We start from the raw sequence: 9884 nt of genomic DNA on the forward strand, positions 1-9884 counted from the left end.
ATTCAAGGCCTCCGTTCTCTCCACGTTCCTGGAGTGGCAGCGGGAGGGGGTGGCCGATGGTGGGAGGCAGCGGTGCGATGGTGGGAGGAGAAGCAATGCCGCGTCCTTGCGGACTGAAAAGCTAAGTTGTTTGTTTGTTTTTTCCCCTCTGCTGTGTTCGGTAGCGAGCGATAAGAAGTCAACCCTCCCGGTGTCCTCCCGTCTGGGGATGGAACGGAAAAGAGAACAGCGAGCTCGGGAGCTTGGTCGAAGCGAGGCGAGAACCGTCTGGCTGGGGGAGGGGAGCAGCCATCGCTGACCGGGAGATAAGTGTCGGGTCTGGAAATCTCTCGGCTTACGGCCCACTCGGGTATAGGAAGGGAAGTCACGTTTGCTTAGACAGCGAGTCCGAGCGGAAGTTCCACTCCCGCAGGACATTTAAACTTCCCCCTCACACAACCTGCATGCCTACCAGTGCTCTTTGCTAGCCCATACCCCCTATTCCTGGTGTCCTTCAGTTTCCCTTCTTCTCTTCAGAGACTCAGAGGAACCTGCACCCCCAGAGCATACCTCCATTCATGTTTCCAGGAGCCCCTGTTTTTCCTGCTTAGGACACTCCCCATCCCACACTCTATCCCTATTCCTATATTTTCCCCATTTATAGGACCCTTAACCCCCATTTCTGCCCTTCCTAACGCACAGTTCCTCCTTCCCCACTCCCATCGTGCCTGCCATCACTACCTTCCCCCCAGCCCTCCTTTAGCATGTAAGGACTTCCTCAACCACTCTCCTCTTCCTTCTCAACAACCCCCCATCCCAAGCCATGCCACACTCCAGACCCTTCCAGTCCATCCTCCCATCAATTGGGTCCCAGCCCCCTTCTCTTCCTTTCTACACCCACATCCCATGGCAACCTGCATTCCTAATGCTGCCCTTCCTCCATCCATGCCTACACCCATACACGGTATGCGTGCTTTATTTTGTTTTGATAAACGACAGCAATCTCTCAACTGTAAAAGTTAGAAATTACACAAACTACATTTGTTTTATTAAAATCTAACAGCAGGAGGGGAGCGGGAGAAATTGTGCGTATGTTACTCCTCATTGAGGGGATGGGCAAACGTATGAGCTTGCATTGTAGTGATTTCTCTCCCGCGTCAGATAATATTATTTTGGGTGTACTTTCTGGAGGGGAAGTGCAATTGAGTGCTGGACGATTTTCTAGCTAAGCCTTACCGTAGAGAGCTGTTTGCAGACTCTGTGTTTCTACACTTGGTGTGTCCCAACCTGCGTGGGCTCCTAGAGGCCAGAGAGCCTAAGTCAGCAAAACAGGGAGAAGCAGGCAAGGCTAGTGGAGCAAGTAGTCTCAGTGAAATCCCAGCACATCCGCTGGCATCCCAGAAGGAGGACCAAACCCATCAGAAGCTGGGCCTTTGAGAAAAGGTCTCTCCATGTACTGGGTAAGCTTGGAGGCCTCTCAAGGTGTACCTGCTCCCGGCAGTGCACTTACTCCGTTACAGAAATGCTAACAGTGACAGTCGGTGAATGGGATATTAGCGTATAGTCGTGTATACGATTAACTGATAAGCCTGGGCTTATCGGTTAATCTTGACAACTACACACACTTCCCTCCCCCTTGCTGTCTCTAATACAGAGTCCGCAAGGGCTCGGGAGAGGTGAGAGCCTGTGCGCGTGGGGAGCTGGCTTTTAAGTCATCGCCCCAGAAGCACCAGATCCCGCGGAGCTACGTGCTCCGTATCCATCGGTGCACTTCTGATACTGATAAGAACATAAGAATGGCTATACTGGGTCCGACCAAAGGGCCATCTAGCCCAGTAGCCTGTCTGCCAACAGTGGCCAGTGCCAGGTGCCCCAGAGGGGGTGGACTGAAGACAATGATAAAGCAATTTGTCTCCTGCCATCCATCTCCAGCCTTTGACAAACAGAGGCCAGGGGCATCATTTCTTCTTACCCCCAGGCTAATAGCCTTTTATGGACGTAACCTTCATGAATTTATCTAGTTTTTTTTAAAACTCTGTTATAGTCCTAGCCTTCACAGCATCCTGTGGCAAGGAGTTCCACACGTTGACTGTGCGCTGTGTGAAGAACTTTCTTTCATTAGGTTTAAGCCTCCTACCCATTAATTTCATTTGGTGTCCTCTAGTTCTTATATTATGGGAACAAGTAAAGAAGTTTTCTATATTCACCTTCTCCCACCACTCATGATTTTATAGACCTCTGTCATATCCCCCTCAGTCTCCTCCTTTCTAAGCTGAAAAGTCCTAGTCTCTTTAGCCTCTCTTCATATGGGACGTGCTCGAAACCCCTAATCATTGTAGTTGCCCTTTTCTGAACCTTTTCTAATGCCAAAGTACAGTATCTTTTTTGAGGTGAGGAGACCACATATAGTATGCCTACATCTTGAACACTGTGTATAGAAGTTTTATATAGGGGCATTAAGATATTTTTCATCTTATTTTTTATCCCTTTTTAAATAATTACTAGCATCCTATGTGCTTTTTTGACCGTATAGTGCATTTTCAGAGAAATATCCACGATAACTCCAAGATATCTTTCCTGATTAGTTGTAGCTAAATTAGCCCTCATCATATGGTATGTATAGTTGGGGTTATTTTTTTCCAATGTGTGTTACTTTATACTTATCCACATCAAATTTCATTTGCTATTTTGTTGCGCAATCATTATATTTGGTGAGATCTTTTTGAAGTTAAACAGTTACACAATTGCTTTTGTCCTTAAGTCCGAGCAGTGGGTGGTTGGGAGTGGCCTCAAAGGAAGAGGAAAGCAGAGAGTCTGGTCTTTTGTCTGGGTGTCATGTTACTGGATTTTAAGGGGAGCAGCCAGATCAGTGCTGCACCAATTGCGGGGAGGTGTTTGCCCCAAAGTCTATACAAAGGGGGCCATGCGAGATGTCAAATGAAAGTCATGTTCTACTGATTCTGTATATGCTACTCATGTACTTGTATGATATCTGTATGTGGAGTTATGAATATGGAGTATGTGCTGATATTGGCGTGCACTGCCTGTTGTAAAGGAGGATTGTCCGTTGAATGAGTATGCTAATTAGCACTGGTCCAGGGATAATGGCTCTCAAGGTGCCCAATACACACCTGAGGACTGTGTCTGGGAACATGCAACCCAGCCAGGGCAAAATGGCTCCTGACATATGAAACAGCTAAGTCATTCGACCATGTGACCTGCTCCACTTGGAAGGTACCGGGGAGATATACAAGTGCCATGAGGCGGACTCCATCTTGTCTTCAATTCTGCTACTGATCCTAGATGCAGCCTTGCAAGGAACAGAGAGCCGAGGAGGATTGCTGACCCATTCTGACATAGGATGAACACCAGAGACCTTTAAGATAGCAGTTATAACATCTCTCCTGAGAGCCTGCATCGAGAACTTGGTGACTGGTGCATGTAATGTATTCTCCTTAACAACCTTACTCTCATGCTTTGCTTTTCTTCTATTAATAAACCTTTAGATTTTAGATTCTAAAGGATTGGCCCAGCGTGATCTTGTGGGTAAGATCCAAAGTGTAAACTGTCCGGGGATTTGTGGCTGGTTCTTTGGGACCGGAAAGACCCGTTCGGGGAAGGTGAGATTGGGTTCTACAACCCCCTCACCTGTGTGCAGGCCCGGGGCTAATTGTGGCACAGGGAGAGCTGGGGTGTCTGAGGGGTTTTGCTCCTGAGGCTTCTGGCTGTCCAGATTGGCCGCTAAAGCACTCAGTGTGATCGGTTTATGGCGTATTTGGGAAAGGCTTCCAGTCTGGGGCTGTAAGGAGCCCCGAGTTTTGAGCAATTTGCCCTGAGCGGACGCCGTCAGCTGTGCCAAGACCTGGCCCGGTCCGTCACAGCCACCTTCCCAGCTCACCTCAACCCTCACCGTACCTTCTCCTCATTCATCTTTCAACAGATAAGGACCCCCTCATCCACCCTCCTCTTCCTCACTAATGGCCCCCAGCCCAACACGCTCTTGATCCTTCCAGTCCACCCGTCCATCCAGTGGATCTCTCAACCCTCCTTTCTCTTCCTTTTAACACCGCCAGCCCATGGCAATGTGCACTCCTAACCCTGCCCTTTCTCCACCCATAGGGCCAAGGGCACCATTGTTTGAGGGGGGTAGGTGCCCTTGGTCCTATGGGTGTAGAATTGGGTAGAGAAATGGGGTAGGAGGGCAGTAGCCCCCCTCCTGAGTTTGAAACCCTGTATTTCATACATGAGGTGTGCTTAAAGCCCATGTCCTAACTCCAGAGGCAGTTCTTAAATGCAACAGAGTTTGAGCTGATGCGGCTTTGCCTTTGGGGCATGGACTTTATTATGCTTAAATCACCCTGCCCCTCTCGTTCTTTATAACAATGGACGGACATTCAAGCAGTTGAAGTATTGTTAGATCCTCATAAAAACATTGCTGGGTACTCCCTGTAAAAGACGGGGGGGAGTAACCCACTTTGGCACAACAAATGCAGGAGCAGGGGTCTGCAAAAGTACCCCAAAACCTGATCTCTCCAGGCTTTGGTACAAAAACTTTCCCCCAAAATCCTAAAACCGAAATTTTAGGGAATATCCACTGCCATCACCCAAGTAGTCCAAGAAAACTAGGGATGAGATCACTTGGGAAACCTCCTCCCTAAAACCTCAGGGGTACCTGAAGCTCTTTTTCCCCTCAGAGCTTGAAAAAGAAGAGAGAAAAACAAGCTGCAGTCTGTGCTAGGTGACTCCCAGACAGTCAGACAGACAGAGAGTTTACAGATAAAACTAGGACACCAAAATAAACCTATAGCAGGTTAATTAGAAAAGAAAACAAACTTTTTATTATCAAAACAATACTGCCGTTGCAAGTATAGTTAAGGTGGCTAGATGGTAAGGGCCACCAATTTGTATACTCAGAGGCTGTGTCTATACTGGCTACTTATTCTGGAAAATCAGCCGCTTTTCCGGAATAACTTGCCAGCTGTCTACAGTGGCTGCTTGCTTTTCCGGAAAAGCACTGACTATTTCATGTAAGATTGTCAGTGTTCTTGTGGAAAACTATGCTGCTCTCATTCGGGCAAAAGTCCTTTTGTGCAAAACTTTTGCGCAAAAGGGCCAGTATAGACAGGTCAGGTTTATTTTCCGCAAAAAAAGCCCTGATTGCGAAAATGGCGATCAGGGCTTTTTTGCGGAAAAGCACGTCTAGATTGGCACGGATGCTTTTCCGCAAAAAATGCTTTTGCGGAAAAGCGTCCGTGCCAATCTAGATGCTCTTTTCCGAAAATGCTTTTAACGGAACAGTTTTACGTTAAAACCATTTCCGGAAAATCATGCCAGTCTAGACGTAGCCAGAGACAATTCTGTGGGTTAGAAAGCTTCATTACAAAAGAGAAAAAAAACCACTTTTATGGTTTGGGAATTTCAAATTGATGTTAAAACAATTAAAAACCTGATAGATTAATTAAACTTTGCCCTACTTACATATTGTGAAAAGACTTTTCTTAGGGAGAGCGAGACAGCCTCGAAGCTCCCTGTTACCTGGAAGAATCCACTCTGCCTCAGACAGAGGAGGAAAAAGTTAAAAATTCCTTTGTTCCCAGTTTGAAATCCCTAACTGCATTGTTATTGGCTGACCAAATATCTGGCTAGGATAACCCCTTAACCACGAGGACTGACCAGCAGCCTGGTGGCTATGACGGGGAGAGTAGGAATGAGTGTTATGCTTTTGGGATCTGCATTTGGACCACTGCTATTAAACGTCTCACATATGTTCTTGAAAAAGGAGAGACTAAAGGGATAAATAGTGACTAAATCAAAGTCGATAGGCACTTCCCCATTCCTCCTTTGAAAAGTACAAGAGTCCAGCAGGGACTGTTGTACATTTCAAAGTAATAGAGCTTGGGTTCAGCTGGGGACTCTGAGTCCCTCACTGACCCCAGGCTCCATGCCGTGCTGCATGCCATGAGGAGCCCCAGGTCATGCTGTGTGGAACCTGGGGCCAGCTGGGGAAATGCCACGCAGAGCTGGGGATCAGCTGACCCCGGGTTCCATGGCTGCCACTTTAAATGTGTGGAGCTGGCTTTTCAAAGGGGCAGCTGCCGCACAGCTGATCTGTAGCTCAGCCATGCAGTGCTGCCACTTAGAAAGCTGGGGCGGGGGGGAAGGAGTACTTCAATCTCAGAGAGGCAGCAAGGTGTGGGGAATTGACTAGCTGACTAGTCAACAGACAACTATCCCATAAGCATTTGCTTATGGGGATAGACTTGTCTTTAACATCCCTAATCCAAAGCTGGTAGGAATGAGTTAAAAAGGGGTCTCACAAAACTGGACGTTTGGGCAACACAAGGGCATATGAATCCGTGTTAGCCAACACAACAGAAAAAAGAGAGGAAGCGGCATGTGAGGTGTGTTTCCATTTTTACTGGCTTGGACTCGAGCGCATGGAAGATGAGCGGGTGTCTTGGCATAATCCTGATGTCAGCGGGGAGCTACAGCCAACTGACCCGTCAGTGTTCAGTCCGTATCTTGTAGCGGAACAGCTGTGTTGTAGAAAGGGTTGGAGAGAGAGGCAGGTACTGGATGGTCTCATGCAGCTGTAGCATTTTTGGCAGTGATACTTCTTCCATGGGTTATTTGCTGTTCTTGCAGAGGCCTGCTGTAGGCAATCGGAGCCACTCTGGACATTCAGCTAGATGAGGGGCATCTGCCTGAAGTGAGTCTGAGTCACCTGTTGTTCCTATTGACAGTGGAGCTGTGGAGGTCTGTCGTGATGGTGTAGGAGCTGGTGTATGTTTTGTGAAATTATCTTCAGCCAGTGTCTGTGCAGCGAGGTGCCTCCTTGCGAGCAGAGAGATGCTTGTGATTTCCATGGGACAGATCCTGGGGAAGGCAGAGCTCTGCCCGTGGCTGGTAATTGTCTGGGATTGTCCTTTCCTGTCTGTAAGTAGCTGCACGTGGGTCGCTGCCCTTCAAATACAGCGATGTGGAGGGAGGGAGGGACGACAAAGTACAGAGCATCTGTCCGTGTAATCACTGGACATCATCACATTGTTCTCCAGTTGCTTGCTCAATCATCACGTCCCTCAGAGGACCAGAGTATTCTGGGCAGGGTGTGGGTATAGTGGACTGAGGGTGTGGTAAAGTGGAGATGGTCATAGTTTCTTATAAATTATGAGCATTTTAGGACCTGGATAGGCTGGAGAGGAATAAAGAAGGGGTCTCCAGTGACCAGCAGTTAGGTGATGCACATGTTTATGTCTGTGTTTTGACCAGTAGTGGTGGTTGAGTTTACAAGTCTCCTCTCATTCTCTTTTCAGTTGTCAGTGGCATTGGATTCATGAAAGAATGGCTGACTTGTGGCAGAGACTAAAGCCTTGAGCCCATCACTAGGGCTGGAAGCCAGCTAGTGCAATGAGTTTGGCAGTTTAAAAGATTCAAGGTATGTTATTTTGAATAATGTCTACGCTACACACTTATGTCAGAATAAGCTAACTACTTTGAAATAGAACATCCAAACTACAGGGAAGCCTTGAAATTAGTCTGAGTCAGGCTCCCCTAATGTTGACGTACTACATTGATTTAGAGTCTGAGGAAGCACTGGGGAGTAATTACTTTGAATGACTCTGGGGAGTAGTTATTTCTAAATAAGAACAGCTGAGCATATATACTGAAGACATTTCAAAATAACAATTTCTACATCAGGGTTATTCCTCATCACAAACAGGAGTCATTAGTTTGTTATTTCATAACTCCTAACTGCCTAGTGTAAAAGTGCCGCAACAGAGCATTGACACTCGATGGCCACTTTTGGCAATGCATGCACAATTCTGTAATGCAGCAACTGTGACACTCGGGGTGTGTCTAGACTACAGGGATTGTTCAAAAAATCTTTATGTGCGTCTAGACGGCCGCTGCGTTCTGTCGACAGTAAATCAACAGAATGCGGCAGTTTTGTTGACAGCAGTAAATCTCATTTTACGTTCTACGAGGAATAACACTATTTTTGACGGACATCTGTCAAAAAAAGGGAAGTGTGGATGCGGGGAAGATTTTTGGTCGAAAATAAAGGCCTCTAGGTAGAAGCCCTGGTGGACACTCCTGCCAGAGCTTTCATCTCTATTGTTCCTGCCCAGACAACTTTGGGCACCGGGGAGGGAACATCAGGTGAGTGCTGTGAGGGTCCAACACACACAGGGCAGGGGAGGCGGGAGCAAAGTGGATGGTGCAGTACTGTGACATGTCATGCTGATCACATCCTGGGGGGAGGGGGGTACACACACGACTGACCTCAGGGAGGGCTGTCCTACCCCTGCAGCTGCATGGCTGCGAGGAACCACCTGCTCCTACAGACACTGATGCCAGGTACAGGCAGGGGTTTGGGACCCTGGGAATTGCCACACAGCTTCAGGCTTCTTAGCAACCTGCGGGAACCCCAGCTGTGGCCTGGCACTTGTCTGTGCTGCTTGGCCATGGGGTGGGGGGAGGGGGGCAGGATGGTGGCCTGCACACTGTCTGGGCTTCAGGGAGGCCGTGGCTGCTGCTCAGGGCATACCACTCCTTGCTGTGACCACATGAGCATCCGCTGATCCTAGAGGACAGGCACTGACTGCTGAGGACTGCTCAGGTGACTGCTGTCTCTCAGGGAAAGTGTGAGCATGCATGACTGATGACTTTTCTCTCTTGTCCTCCACATCCAGCCCAGCTGTCCAGGAGGGTGGGGGGCCACACCTCTCCCACCTCCCAGACGGCTGCAGGGAACCCAGCGGCACTGGTGCAAGTATTTGGACCTGGTGCGGCAGCACATCTCGGCCCTGCGAGGGATGCAGGAGACATGTAATCAGAGGATGCAGGCAGAGACAGAGCGGCGCAGTCGCTTGCTGGATGAGTTTGTGCAGCAGCTGTGGGAAAAAATCAAATAACTCCAGTTGTGTCTAAGGAGGGACTGTGCAGGAAATCAAAACTCTCTAACAGAAAACTGCTGTAAGGGTTAAAAGTTTTCCAGGCCTCTCTCCCTGTAACAGAGAGAAATCATCTTAACTCTAATCAAGACCCTTACAATGCGTATCTCAACTTCACGAGACTCCTAGTCTGTCACAAATTGTTATGTAAACTGTTATCTTTGTCACAGTTTGCCTTGTAGACTCCTCACTCAGGTTCTCATGTGCCTTTGTTCTGTAAAACTTACTTCTAGCACACCTGGTGTGAACAGAAACGTCTCAGAGTACTTCTGCTGAGACTTTAATATGTTAAAGAAAACAATCAACAACTAAACTGTCTGAACATACTGTATAAAGGATCCTGGAAACTCTCTCTCAGGGCTGCTGCTGCTCTCACTCTCGTAGCTGTCAGCCTGCATGCATAATAAAATTTTCCTTTTGGATTTCTCTCCTGCCTCACTGCTTTGACCTCCAGCCTTGGACCTTTCTGGGGACTCTGTACCCCAGGGGAGCGAGATTTCCCCAACACAGCGCACTGCTATCTGGGAGGCCATGGCCTTCCCCGGTCCTGTGTCTGTTCCTGCTCCTCCTGCTCAGCCTGCCCTCCCCCTCCCACCAGCTCCCCCACCCCTCCCGTCACCCCCCTGCCCCCCTTCACCCGCTGCCATCCCAGACTCAGGTACAGCCGCACCTCCTGCCCAGGCCCAGCCAGCACGCGCAGCCATCTCCAAGCCGGCCTCCGCAGCCAAGGTGGCAGGGGTTCTTCATCCAGGTGGCACCCTCAGCCCTGAGCCTCCCTCCTCCCTTCCAGCTTGACATTCCCCTTCCCATCTGTGAGAGTCAGTAAGGGAAGCACTTTACTTTGTTAACAAACAATTTATTTTTGGGACTGGTTTGTGGCCTGTTTGGGAAGGTCACCAGTCTGGGGACTGTAAGGAGCCCATAGTTTGAGCAATTTGCCCAGAGCAGATG

General features: G+C 48.6%; 1 long non-coding RNA gene across 1 annotated transcript; it reads left to right on the forward strand.

Annotated features, from left to right (window-relative positions):
• Positions 1–120: 120 nt before the first annotated feature.
• Positions 121–9318, forward strand: LOC142823430 (uncharacterized). Its single transcript, XR_012898642.1, has 5 exons — positions 121–3420; positions 6625–6885; positions 7293–7414; positions 8003–8139; positions 8673–9318. It is a non-coding gene; the product is annotated as an uncharacterized LOC142823430 (long non-coding RNA).
• Positions 9319–9884: the final 566 nt, after the last annotated feature.

Source organism: Pelodiscus sinensis, unplaced genomic scaffold (genome assembly GCF_049634645.1).
Source record: "Pelodiscus sinensis isolate JC-2024 unplaced genomic scaffold, ASM4963464v1 ctg96, whole genome shotgun sequence".
NCBI lineage: Eukaryota > Metazoa > Chordata > Testudines > Trionychidae > Pelodiscus > Pelodiscus sinensis.